This window comes from Alexandromys fortis, unplaced genomic scaffold (assembly GCF_014885135.2).
Source record: "Alexandromys fortis isolate MF-2015 unplaced genomic scaffold, M_Fortis_MF-2015_v1.1 scaffold_56, whole genome shotgun sequence".
NCBI lineage: Eukaryota > Metazoa > Chordata > Mammalia > Rodentia > Cricetidae > Alexandromys > Alexandromys fortis.
The window spans coordinates 8,281,199-8,294,608 of NW_026067935.1; the positions used below are offsets into that span (position 1 = coordinate 8,281,199).

At 42.6% G+C, this 13,410-nt stretch overlaps 1 pseudogene; it reads right to left on the bottom strand.

Moving 5' to 3' along the window:
- Positions 1-951: 951 nt before the first annotated feature.
- Positions 952-6,195, bottom strand: LOC126504346 (dynein light chain 1, cytoplasmic-like; annotated as a pseudogene).
- Positions 6,196-13,410: the final 7,215 nt, after the last annotated feature.

The window sequence follows — 13,410 nt, forward strand, 5'->3', positions numbered from 1 at the left end:
CAGAGATCCACCTGCCTCTGCTCCACAAATGCTGGGATTAAAGGTGTGTGCCACCACCGCCCAGTGGAAATACCTTATTCTTTTTTTTAAATATCTATTTATTTTTTATGTATACAATAGTCTATCTGTATGTCTGCTGGCCAGAAGAGGGCACCAGACCTCAATACAGATGGTTGTGAGCCACCATGTGGTTGCTGGGAATTGAACTCAGAACCTTTGGAAGAGCAGGCAATGCTCTTAACCACTGAGCCATCTCTCCAGCCCCGGAAATACCTTATTCTTATGGGGGCATTTTCTCAATTAAAGTTCCCACTTCTCAGATAGCTCTAGTTTGTATGCCAAATTGACATAAGACTTGTTAGCACAATCCTTTTGTAGTTTAATAAGAAGAACCAAGCTATGTAGTGTTGGTGTGCGCCTTTAATCCTAGCACTCAGATAGTGACAGGCAGATCTCTGTGAGTCAAGGCCAGCCTCGTCTACAGAGTGAGTTCCAGAAGAGCTACACAGAGAAACCCTGTCTCAAAGAAAGAAAACTACAAATATATGGAAAACCCTGAGTATGTTCAGAGCACACAAGACAATTACCTAAGTCTTCTACTGAACTCCTGAACTCAAGTGATCCTCCTACCTCAACTAAGTCTATAGCTAAAAATTATAGACTATAGTTGCTCACTGCCTGGTCAAAATGGTACCCCATTCCTCACTCCCCAAAAGGCAAGACTCGCTGTCTAAGTACACAATTGAGGACCCATTTCAACTGTAGAAGGATTTGTGGAAGTTAGAAAAAAGTTTCTCAGGAATTGTGAAACCAGTTATTTGACAAAAGAGTCATTTCCTTACCTGGGTGTTGAATTTATCTAGATATGGAAATAACCGGGCTAGCTTAAAGATAGACAAATATATTTTATTTATTTATTTATTTATTTATTTATTTATTTTACATCTCAAACAGATTTATTTTTAAAGGAATGGCTTAGGGGAGGGGAAAAAAGGGGGGTACAGAAGTATGGCCTAGAAAATAAATAAAAATGTAAGCTGTTTTACTAATTATTTTATAACCACAAACTTGTACAGAGGATGATGCTCCGCACAAAACACAACAGATTCAAACGAGGTGTTCCCTTAGCAAAGCTAAAGAGTCAGTCTCTGGTATTTAGAATTTAGGATGCAGTCCTTGTTTTTGGATGGATCACTGGGTGTTTGGCACAGTCCATGCTTTTAACCAGATTTGAACAGAAGAATGGCCACCCGACCCAGGTAGAAGTAGATGAAGTGTTTGGTTTCATGTGTCACATAATTACCGAAGTTCCGCCCCACAATGCAGTGCCAGGTGGGGTTGTACTTCCTGTCAAATTCCTTCTTGATATGGGCCGCAATATCCTTTTCTATGTTGTACTTCTTCAATGCCTGAGTAGCGCACTCCACCGAGTCCTGTTGCATCTCTTCCGACTTGTCTGTATTTTTCCATCACCGCCTTCCGGTCGCACGTGGTTGCCGTGGAGCAGGGGCCAGCCGGCTGCTGCGAGCTCCGGAGGAAGATGCTGGCGCCGCTCAGGCAGCAAAGAAGAGCCGGACGCTACCGAAGCCGTGGCGCATCTCTATTTTATTTATTATAAGGGGAAAACTCCACAGGAACAGAAGATCCAAGCTCCGCTCGACCGCAGGGGAAGCTACACAAGAACGCAACTGGAAGGTGCACAGGTTTTTATCTCCCAGTCCCAGAAAGCCACGCCTAAACTAGGTTCCAACTCTTAAAGATTGTTGGTTAACAAGGCTCTCCCCATCACCTTGGCGAAAGGGATATATAGCTCCATTGACATACCCCTGTGGTCCATGCTGGCCTCCAAGCTCCAGTTCCTATTCACGAGTACTTGTTATACTTTCTAAAGTCCATGCTAGCCTCCCCAGGCTTCCCTCCTCCCAGATATCCATTTGTTCTCTTTTTAAGCACGGGGTTTCCGCTGCCCCTGATCTTCTCACTATGCTCTCTCTAGTCCCTGTCTCCTCCTATTTTCTTTCTCTTAGAGACAGCCCTGACCATGTCCAGTCTGTTTCCTTTTCTCTCTGCTGTGAACCCTTCCAGATGCCACTCAATATTGTCTCTCTCTTATGCACAATAAAAGCATATTTATTGTTTCATGGAAATATTTCATGGAAGCAGTCATGTCAACAGTTTCTGGGTTGTGCCCCCTTGAACACAGCCCCCAGCATGCTGGTTTTCGTTAGTTATTCTTTTTCTGCATTTTTTTTGGGGGGGGGTTCTAGAGACAGGGTTTCTCTGTGGCTTTGGAGCCTGTCCTGGAACTAGCTCTTGTAGACCAGGCTGGTCTCGAACTCACAGAGATCCGCCTGCCTCTGCCTCCCGAGTGCTGGGATTAAATGCATACACCACCACCGCCCGGCTCTTTTTCTGCATTTCTGTGTGCTGGGATTTGAGAGCCCAGAGTCTCCATTATCAAGGCCACATCTCTGCCTCTCAGCTATACCCAGTCTCTCTCCTTCAATCCTTCTCTTTTTTCTCATCAAATTTTCTTTCTTTCTTTCTTTCTTTCTTTCTTTCTTTCTTTCTTTCTTTTTTTCTGTAGAGCAGGCTGGCCTTGAACTCAGAGATCTCATAGCCTCTGCCTCCTGAGTAAGTGCTCGGATTAAAGCCATTTTGCCACCACCGCCAGAGCCCAGCAACCATGCACATTTCCCCTGTATTGGTCCAGTTTTACTATATGTGCTGCCAAAGTGAGCACAGAAATGGACATTCTGTTTTTCTCAGTCTAATGACTACTTTTGAGTGTGTGTGTATTAGAAAATCTAAGAGTTTACTTTTTGTTAATAATTTAGCTCTCTTCAGAATGTAATTTATATTTGTAAATTTTATTATGATGAATTACAGTTTTAACTGCTGTCTTGACTGAGGTTCTTCCATCTAGAAGCAAAGACACCATCTGTTTGCTTTCTGGTAGAGGAGACCTTTCAGGTTTCAGTCTTGGGAATCTTAAACTTCCTGGAGGATTTTTGGGAAGTTTCAGGATGCAATTTCCCCCAAGGACACTAGGTGGCAGAACACTGCTGTTCTCTTCCCTCGAGTTTTTTTTCACTCTGGCGTGGTTTCATTCCTTCTGATAATCTGTTTTTTTTTTTTTTTTTTTTTTTTTTTTTTTTTTTTTTTTTNTTTTTTTTTTTTTTTTTTTTTCCAAACAGGGTTTTCTTTGTGTAGCACTGGCGATCCTGTAACTAGCTCTGTTGGCCAGGCTGGCCTCGAACTCACAGCGATGCTTTCCAAGTGCTGGGATTAAAAATGTGTGTCACCACTGTGCTAATCTTTAAAGCTGTGCCTCTTAGCTGGAAGGAGGTGGAGCACACCTTTAATCCCAGCACAGAGAAACACTGTATTGAAAACTGTATTGAAAAACCGTAAACTAACCATTCCCCCGCCCTCTCATTGTGTCTCTTAACCCACTACAACCGCTTTACTAAGCCAGCATGATTTCTGACTATAGTCTAAAACAGCCTTATACCCACAGGTAAATGTAGTTCTTACCCCTCATCCAAGAAAGTTCTGTTTGCAGCAATCAAGATCATTGCAGAAAACCATGACTGGTCATGATGCAGAGATCAATGGAGTTAAGCTGTGACAGATACATCTGCATCCCAACTCCTGCACCTGAAAGAGCTCAGAGATTGTTGTAGTCCACACATGACTCCATTTCCACCTGGAGTCCGTCCTGACTCAACAGTCATTTGAGTTCAAGCTTGCCTGCTCTGCTCACTCCAGTATCCTTGAGGGCTGCGAGAAAGTTCTGGGAAAGAAAACTCTGCCCATGTGAACGAACACATTCCCTATTAAGAATCAGGCTGCTGAATGCCCGCCAAAGGCACATCCAGTTAAAAACTATAACAAGTGTTGGCTGCTAGCAGGACTCTCGAGATAGGTACTAAGGCTACTTGCTTCTTTCTCTCAAGGACAGTGCAGGGGGGTGGGGGTGGTTACCTGATTCTGCTGCTCTCTGATCAGCTTTTGCCTGTAACTAGTATATATGCTGGCTGAGAAATAAATTCGAGGCTCTGCAGACTAAGCTGGCAGTCCCCCGAATCTATCCTGTGTTTTCTGTCTGGATTTCTCTCAGTCTAACATCGCTTCAGCCTCAGCGCCCCCTTGCAGGCACCCCAGCTGACTCTTGGAGCAGGCTCTGACAAGTGCCAAGCACGGGGCTTTTTACAGGGGCTTTCACAAGGCCATTGTGGGTTAAAAGAGTACACTGGGAGAAAGTAGAATTGCATTCAGGAGCCCAGCAGGTGTCCAGATAAAAGTGAGTGTGTGGTGAAAATGAAAGAGGTTAGCTGGGCAGTAGGAAAAAGAAGTAACTTGGGTTTAAGTGTAAACATAATTCTGGGTCAAGAAAGTTGTAAACAACTGTTTGTACATTTGCTTAAAAATATTTTGAAAGCCAGATGTGCCAAGGTACAACAACTGTGTACATTTTTATTTATTTATTTATTTGTTTGTTTGTTTGTTTTTCGAGACGTGGTTTCTCTGTAGCTTTGGAGACTGTTCTGGAACTAGCTCCTGTAGACCAGGCTGGCCTTGAACTCAATGAGATCCACCTGCCTCTGCCTGCCAAGTGCTGGGATTAAAGGCGTGTGCCACCACTGCCTGGCGAAATACCTTATTCTTAAGGGGACATTTTCTCAATTAAAGTTCCCACTTCTCAGATAGCTCTAGTTTGTACGCCAAATTGACATAAGACTTGTTAGCACAATCCTTTTGTAGATTAATAAGAAGAACCAAGCTATGTAGTGTTGGTGTGCGCCTTTAATCCTAGCACTCAGACAGTGACAGGCAGATCTCTGTGAGTCAAGGCCAGCCTCGTCTACAGAGTGAGTTCCAGAAGAGCCAGGGCTACACAGAGAAACCCTGTCTCAACGAAAGAAAACTACAAGCATATATATATGTCAGGAAAACCCTGAATATGTCCAGAGCAGTTACTTTTTCTCTGTTTCAAGACAATTACCTAAGTCTTTTGCTGAACTCCTGGACTCAAGTGATCTTCCTACCTCGACCTAAGTTTTGACCATCTCCCTAACAAAGGATGAATATAGTTGCAAGCTACAATTGCTTGTTTATTTTCCTTTATATCAGTCATATGTATGGACTCCCATGTATATTCCTTGACATCCTTAGGATACTTGGAGCCAGATACTTTTTCTGTTGTTATTACTGGAAAGGCAGGCAGAACCTTTGGGAAGCTATCCTGGATATTTTTATGAACCAACGAGGTTAAATTTTGCCTTTGTACCTTTTGTTCCTGGTCATCAAATTCGATGAGAAAATGAAAAAGAAACTTGTTCTTGGTAACCAGATCTGCCAGATATACTTAAGGACACTGTTTTGTGGTCTGCTTTTCTTCAAAATAATCAATATACTTCATTGTTATTCTATGTGTGAGTGTGAGTCTTCGTGTGCAATAAAATATGTGTGCAGATCAAAGAATAAGTTTGTGGACTTGTCTCTTTCCTTGGAACATGATGTGGGCTCTTGGATAAAACACAGTCCTGACAAGTGCTTTTATCTGTTGAGCTGTCTCCCACCCCCACACATCCTTCTACCCTCACAGGATTTGATGGTTTCTTGTTATCATTCTTCTCCTTTTCCATAACAACCCACAGAACACAGCTGCCTAGAAGCTGTATATGTGAAGGGCTTCATAGACCCTTGAAGGTGTGCCTCAAAATCCAGTCCAGCCACCAGGATGGATAAGGATAAAAATTGGGGGAGGGGAGCATGAAAGAGAAGGGAGAGGCTCCTCACCTCCACATCTAGTGGAAGCTACTTACCTGCTGTAGAAAAATCCTTTTGTACACTGTGAAGATGCATTGTTCTCATTGGTTTAATAAAGAGCCAACTGGCCAATAAGTAGGCAAAAAGAGGTTAGGTGAAAGAGCCTGACTGAGAACTCTGGGAAGAAAGGGGGTGGAGTCACTCACCAGCCAGATATAGAGGAAGCAGGAGATAAACATGCCATGCTGAAAAAAGGTACCATCACATGGTAGAGCGTAGATAAGAAATATGGGTTAAGTTGAAAAGCTAGTAACAAGCCTAAGCTATCAACTGAGCATTTGTAATTAATCATAAGTCTCCAGGTGATTTACTGAGGAGCTGGTGATTCTGAGGAACAACTCTGTCTATACTTACCAGCATCGTAGCAAATTGTCCAGCACAATCAGGAAGTTTCTGTCCTAGTGAGAGTTCCTATTGCTGTGAAGAACACCATAACCACGGCAACTCTTAGAAAGGAAAACATTTAATTGGGGTGACTTACAGTTCAGAGGTTCAGTCCATTATCATCATGGCAGGATAAGGTGGCATGCTGACAGACATGGTGCTAGAGAAGAAGCTGAGAGTCCTATATCTTGATCCAGAGGCAGCAAAAGGAGACTGTGGACCACAATGGGCATAGCTTAAGCATAGGAGACCTTGAAGCCCACTGCCATAGTGACACACATCTTCTAATATGGCCACGTGTACTCCAGCAAGGCCATACCACTTCTATGGGCCACGCATTCAAACACAGGAGTCTATGGGGGCCATACCTATTTAAACACCACATTGTCCAATGTGATGGGATGTCCCCAGTCCTGTGTGCATTTGAGCAGCACTAATTGGCCTGAGAAAGAAAAAGACATGAAGGTGGGAGATGGAAGTGTTGGGAGGCTAGCTTGGGGAAGGTGATGGGGAGCATTTAATTGAGATAAATTACATACATTGTTGGACTCTGGCGTCCAAACACCGAGAAGGAGTCGCCCCCAGAGACCATCTCACACACTACAGCCGATGCAAAACCATGAGGATTTTATTAATTCTGTCATGACAGGGTCCCCCAGCATTCAGGAAGCCGAGGGACCTCGAATAGCAGGTACAGTCTATTTTTAAAGGGGCCACAGAAGCAAGGGGGGTTGTTCTTTGACTATTCTGATTGGCTTATTTGAAAGGGCTATTACCAATAATTGACTGGAGAGCTGATGCCAGATCAGATGAGGTAAGAGGTCATTTTGACCCCGTTTCCCGGGGACCGAACCAAAGCATACGTATATGGGTAATTGTTCAGGAACTGAGTATGTGCTAGTGTAGCTGTTAGGTCTTTGGTTCCCAGAGGAGGAGGGGAAGCACTATGGCACAGAGGCTGAGAGGATTCAGAATTGTCAAAAATGGCTTCAGAATTGTCTTAAAGTCTTACAACATGAATAGAGCTCTCAAGAGCAAAACAAGAAAAAGATATCACAGAGGAAAGGAAGGAGAGGAAAAAGAAGGAAGAATTTCCCAAAAGTTACCAACTGCTTGAGGTTTTCTCCCCTTCCAGTCAGGAACCTGCAATTTTCCAGGAATCCCCCCATTTCCATATGCAGTGACTTCTAGATCATTCCATCCGGGTTCTCTAGAGTCAGCTCACTCATCTCTCTTATGTGAAGGGAGTGGGGGGGGGGGGGGGGGGACGGCCTTTTAGCAATCTTCTGAGATGTCACCTGAGAAGTCACCAAAGGGTATAGATGGCAAATTCTAAGACAGCTAATTTCTTCTCTTCAGGAGAAGCTGAAGCACCATTGGGGTGCATCTCACTCCCCACCCCACACACTTGGGAACCACAACCACACACACACACACATACATACATACAATAAAAGTAAATAAATAATAAAAGTTGGGAAACAGGACAGTAGTGATACACACCTTTAATCCTAGCACTTGGGAGGCAGAGGCAGGCAGAGCTCTGTGAGTGTAGGGTCAGCCTGGTCTACAGAGTACAGCCAGAACTACACAAAGAAACACTGTGTTGAAAAATAGCAACAATAAAGTATTGTGAATCAAGAGCTAGGTTTTGTTTTGTTTTCGTGAGTGGGTTATTTTTCATTTTTGTTTTGTTTTGTTTTTTTGAGACAGGGTTTGCTCTGTAGCTTTGGAGCCTGTCCTGGAACTAGCTCTTGTAGACCAGGCTGGCCTCAAACTCACAGAGATCTGCCTGCCTCGGCCTCCCCAGTGTTGGAATTAAAGGCATGCGCCACCTCTGGCTTTGGTTTTGATTTTCAAGAAAGGGTTTCCCTGAGTAGCCCTGGATCTCCTGTAACTTGTTCTTTACACAAAGAGATCCACCTTCTCTGCCTCCTGAGTCCTGGGATTAAAAGCATACACCACCAAGCCCGGCTGAGCTAGGTCATTTTAAATCAAATCTAAGAAAGTTTATCTAGAGGGCAGGAGAGCTGAGTGTTTAAGAGCATAGTCTGTTCTTCCAAAGGCCCCAGACTCGATTCTGAGTACCCACGTGACAGCTCACAACTGTATCTCCAGTTCCAGGGGACCTGAGACACAGATATGCAGGCATGCAAAACACCCGTATTCATAATAAAAATAAAACTTTAAAGTTTATCTAGAATTTAAGTGATTGAATCCATTTCTTATTGCATATATGGTTGTAGATGAGAGAAACCGTGCAGTTGGCTGTGGTGGGCACCTCACATTCCTCCCTGTTCCCCAGGGCAGTACGGATCTGTGCATATGGAGACAGAGGACACATTGCAGGAGTCGGTTCTTTCCTACCATGTGCGCCCTGGACATTGGGCTCAGGTATCGGGAACCGGCCATAACTTGCCTTGTTTCTTGTCAGCTTTTCTTAAATTATCCCAATTACCTTCTGCCTCTGGACTTTTTCCTTTTCTTAATTCTATATATCTTACTTTCACATTTACTCCACAGTTGGCCGGATAGCAGAGTGGCTACCATGATGATAATGGACTAAACCTCTGAATTATAAGCCAGCCCCAATTAAATATTTTCCTTTGTAAGAGTTGCCGTGATCATGATGTCTCTTTGGACAATAGAAACTCTAACTAAGAAAGAGGTTTTAAACATAAAATTCAAAAAATGGTTAGTTTTTTTAGGGGTGGGCAGTAAGAGAATAAAAAAACAAATGAGTATTAATTTTTTTTTTACCATTAAAAAGGATGCGATAATTACAGCTTCAACCTCTGAAATGCATCTATCATATGCATGGCTCACATGCAATATCATTGTTTTAGGATGTATAGTTATAATGGTAAAAACCTGCAATCCTGGTACACAGGAGGCTGAATCAGGACGATCACTAGTTCAGGTTCCCCCTGGGCTGCATGGGGAGATCAAATTCAGGTCAGCAGGTTTGGCACAAGCCCCTTTACCCATCGGGCCGTTTAGTTTGGCACCCAATGCTTAGAAGCTATTTGGAAGAACAGGCCAGTGGAGGCTCCCTTCCAAATGATTTTGGGAAACATTGCCTACATGCAATCAATGTAGATCCAGACAAGATTAAGGAGGGAAAGCCAGTTCAGGCATGAGGCAAATGTAGATTAATATAAATGGATTAATTTAAAATATAAGACCAACACCTAGGGCAGAGAGGGTCTGAGAAAACAGGCTCCACTGGGAGCAGAAGCCAGGAGCAAATCCAGTCCTGGGAGCAAACCCAGTCCTGGGACACTAGTAGACCAGGATTGACCCAACGACCTGACTCAGAGTCCGTGATCTTCACCAGAACCTGAATGGGACTGAACCAGCTACCTAGGACACAGGAGCAGAAGCCAGGAGCAAACCTAGTCCTGGGACATAGGTGGATCTGGATTGAGCCAGTGATTAGATCCAGATTCAGTGATCTCCATCAGAACAGGTACAGGGGAGTAACTGCTGAGCAAGTGAGCCAGAGCCAGAGACAGCTGGGGACATGAATCTGGGACCTTCAATGGAGTAGACCTAAGTCAACACCCTGGTGGGTCTGGGCGAGAGTCTAGGACCTCTGCTAGTCTGGGCGTGAGTGAACCTGGGTTTTCTGAGGGAATAGGCAGGAACCAGAGATCTCAGCAGGACCAGGCGTGAGTCTGAGACCTCAGAGAGAGTGGGCCTGAGCCAGGACCTTTGTGGGTCTGGGCATTAGTCTGGGACATCAAAGGGAACCCTGGAACCCCTGCAGGTTCAGGCGCACCTGAGCCTAGGATTTCCAAGGCAGTAGACTGGAACCAGAAACCTTTCCAGGTCCAACTTCAACTGAGAGACTTCTGCAGGAGGGAATCCAGACCAGAATTTACAGATACAGGTCAAAGTTGTCCAGAGGCAAAGCAACAAATTGCACAGGAATGGAACTGAACTAGACACCTAGGACAGAGAGGGCCTGGGGAAACAAACAAGCTCCACTGGGAGCAGAAGCCAGGAGCAAATCTAGTACTGGGAGCCAACCCAGTCCTGGAACACTGGCAGATCAGGACTGAGCCAGAAACCAGATCCAGAGTCAGCCATCTCCACCAGAACAGGTCCTACTCCAAGCCAGGGACTTCTGCAGGAGGAGATCCAGACCAGGATTTACAGAAACAGATCAAAGCCAGCAGCCTAGGACAAAGAAGGTCTGAGACAGCAAACTCCAAGGGAGCAGAGCAAAGCACAGGAGTGCTGAGTGATCTTCAGGAACACTGAGTAACCAACGTGGTAACTAGAATTGTGACACTGACTGTACCATGAGGAACAACCATCTGAGCTTTGGATTCACTGGCACCTAGAAGATTATTCTACAGAATCTCAGACAGCCCCAACCACACTTATTAGAGGGAAAGATGAGTAGAAAATGTAAGATCACACGCTACACCACAAAGAGCAACACAATACCAGTAAAACCTAAAGACCCTCCTGTAGTAATGAGGCAAGCAGGCCTACTTTTCATCCTGCTCAGCTACCACACGGCTAGCTTTACACTCGAAATAACAACACACAAATTGTATTCATTTAAACATTGCCTGGCCCATTAGTTTCTGCCTCTTATTGGATAACCCTGACATCTTGATTAACCCATTTCTAATAATCTGTGTAGCAGCACAAGGTGGTGGCTTACTGTGAATTTTCAGCAGGTCTGACCTGGTGGCTGGCTCCATGGCGTCTGACCCAGAGAGGAGAGGCATGGCGATTGCCTCACTTCCCTATTCTTCCCAGCATTCTGTTCTGTCTACTCCACCGACCTAAGGGCTGGCCTATCAAATGGCCAAGGCAGTTTCTTTATTAACCAATAAAATCAACACAAAACAGAAGACCCTCCCACATCACCCTACAATAGTAAGACCTGAACAACCAAATACGGATGAACCAGAAGAAAATAATCTAAAATATAGCCTCAAGAGAATGTTGATTCTTAAAAATAAAATGAGAAATTCCCTTAAAGAAATGGAGGAATAAACAAACAAAAAATTGGAAGATATCAGCAAATCACTTAAAGAAAATGAAGAAAAAGAAATCAAACATATAAAAGAAACTATCCAGGACTTGAAAATTGAAATAGAAACAATAGAGAAAACACAAGCCGAAGGAATTATAGAAACAGAAATCATGAGAAAAAGATCAGGAACCACAAATGCAAGCATGAAAAGCAGAAAACAAGAAATGGAAGAGAGAATCTCAAGTGCTGAAGATACAAGAGAGGAAATAGACTCATCAGTTAAAGAAAATTTTAAATCAAAATCAAACAAAATATCCATGAAATATGGGATACTATAAAAAGGTCAAATCTTAGAATAATAGGTATAGAAGAAGGAGAAGTTCAACTCAAAGGCACAGAAAATCTATTTAACAAAATCATAGAAGAAAACTTTCCCTAACTAAAGAAAGATATGCCTATGAAGATACAAGAAGCTTATAGAACACCAAATAGACTGGATCCAAAAAAAGTCCTCTCACCACATAATAATCAAAACACTAAACATAGAGAGTAAAGAAAGAATATTAAGAGCTGCAAAGGAAGAAGGTCAAGTAACATTTAAAGGAAGGCCTATTAGAATTACACCTGACTTCTCATTGGAGACAATGAAAGTCAGAAGGTCATGGTCAAGCATTATGCAGACATTAAGAGACCACAGATGCCAGCCCAGAATACTTACTATACCCAACAAAACTGTCGATCACCATAGAAAGACAAAACAAGATAGTCCATGACAAATCTAGATTTTACCAAAACCTAGCCACAAACCCAGCCCTACACAAATTACTAGAAGGAAAACTCCAACCCAAGGAAGATTGCTACACCAACAAAAACACAGACAATTGATGATCTCATTACAGCAAATCCCAAAGAAGAAAAAATGCATAAATTAACATCACCAATGATAAAAACTAAATTAACAGTAGACAGTAAACACTGGTCATTAATATCCCTTAATGTAAATGGACTCAACTCACCTATAAAAAGGCACAGGCTAACAGATTGGATACAACAACAAAATCCATCCGTCTTCTGCATACAAGAAACACATCTCAAACTCAAAGACAGACATCATCTCAGAGTAAAGGGTTCGGGAAAATATACCAATCAAATGGACCTAAGAAACAAGTGGGTGTAGCTATTCTAATATCTAACAAAATAGACTTCAAGCTAAAATCAGTCAAAAGAGACAAGGTCATTTCATATTAGTCACAGGAAAAATCCATCAAGAGGAAATTTCAATACTGAACATCTATGCCCCAAATACAAGGACACCCTCATATACCAAAGAAACACTTCTAAAGCTTAAATAATATATTAAACCCCACACACTAATAGTGGGAGACTTCAACACTCCCCTCTCACCACTGGACAGGTCAATCAGACAAAAAATGAACAGAGAAATAACTAACAGATGTCATGACTCAAGTGGACTTAACAGACATCTATAGAATATTCCATTCAAACAGAAAAGAATATACCTTCTTCTCAGCACCTCATGGAACCTTCTCATAAACTGACCACATACTCAACAAAACAAACCTCAACAAATACAAAAAAATTGGAATAGCTCAACATACATTATCAGATTACCATGCTTTAAAACTAGAAGTCAACAGCAACACTAATTCTAGAAAACCCACAAACACATTGAAATTAAACAATGCTCACCTGAATCATCAATGGACAAAGGAAGAAATAAAGGGGGAAATTAAAGACTTCCTAAAATTCAATGAAAATGACCACACAACACACCCAAGTTTATAGGACACAATGAAAGTAGTGTTAAGAGGCAAGTTCATAGCACCTAACGCCTACATAAAGAAGCTGGAAAAACCCCACACTAGTGAATTAACAGAACATTTGAAAACTTTAGAACAAAAAGAAGCAAACTCACCTAAGACAACTAGACAGCAAAAAATAATCAAACTGAGAGCTGAAATCCACCAAATAGAAACAAAGAAAACAATACAAAGAATCAATGAGACAAAGAGTTGGTTCTTTGAGAAAATCAACAAAATAGACAAACCTTTTCCCAAACTAACCAAAAGGCACACAGAGAATATCCAAATTAACAAAATCAGAAATGAAAAGGGGGACATAACAACAGACACAGAGGAAATACAGAGGATCATCAGGTCATATTTTGAAAACCT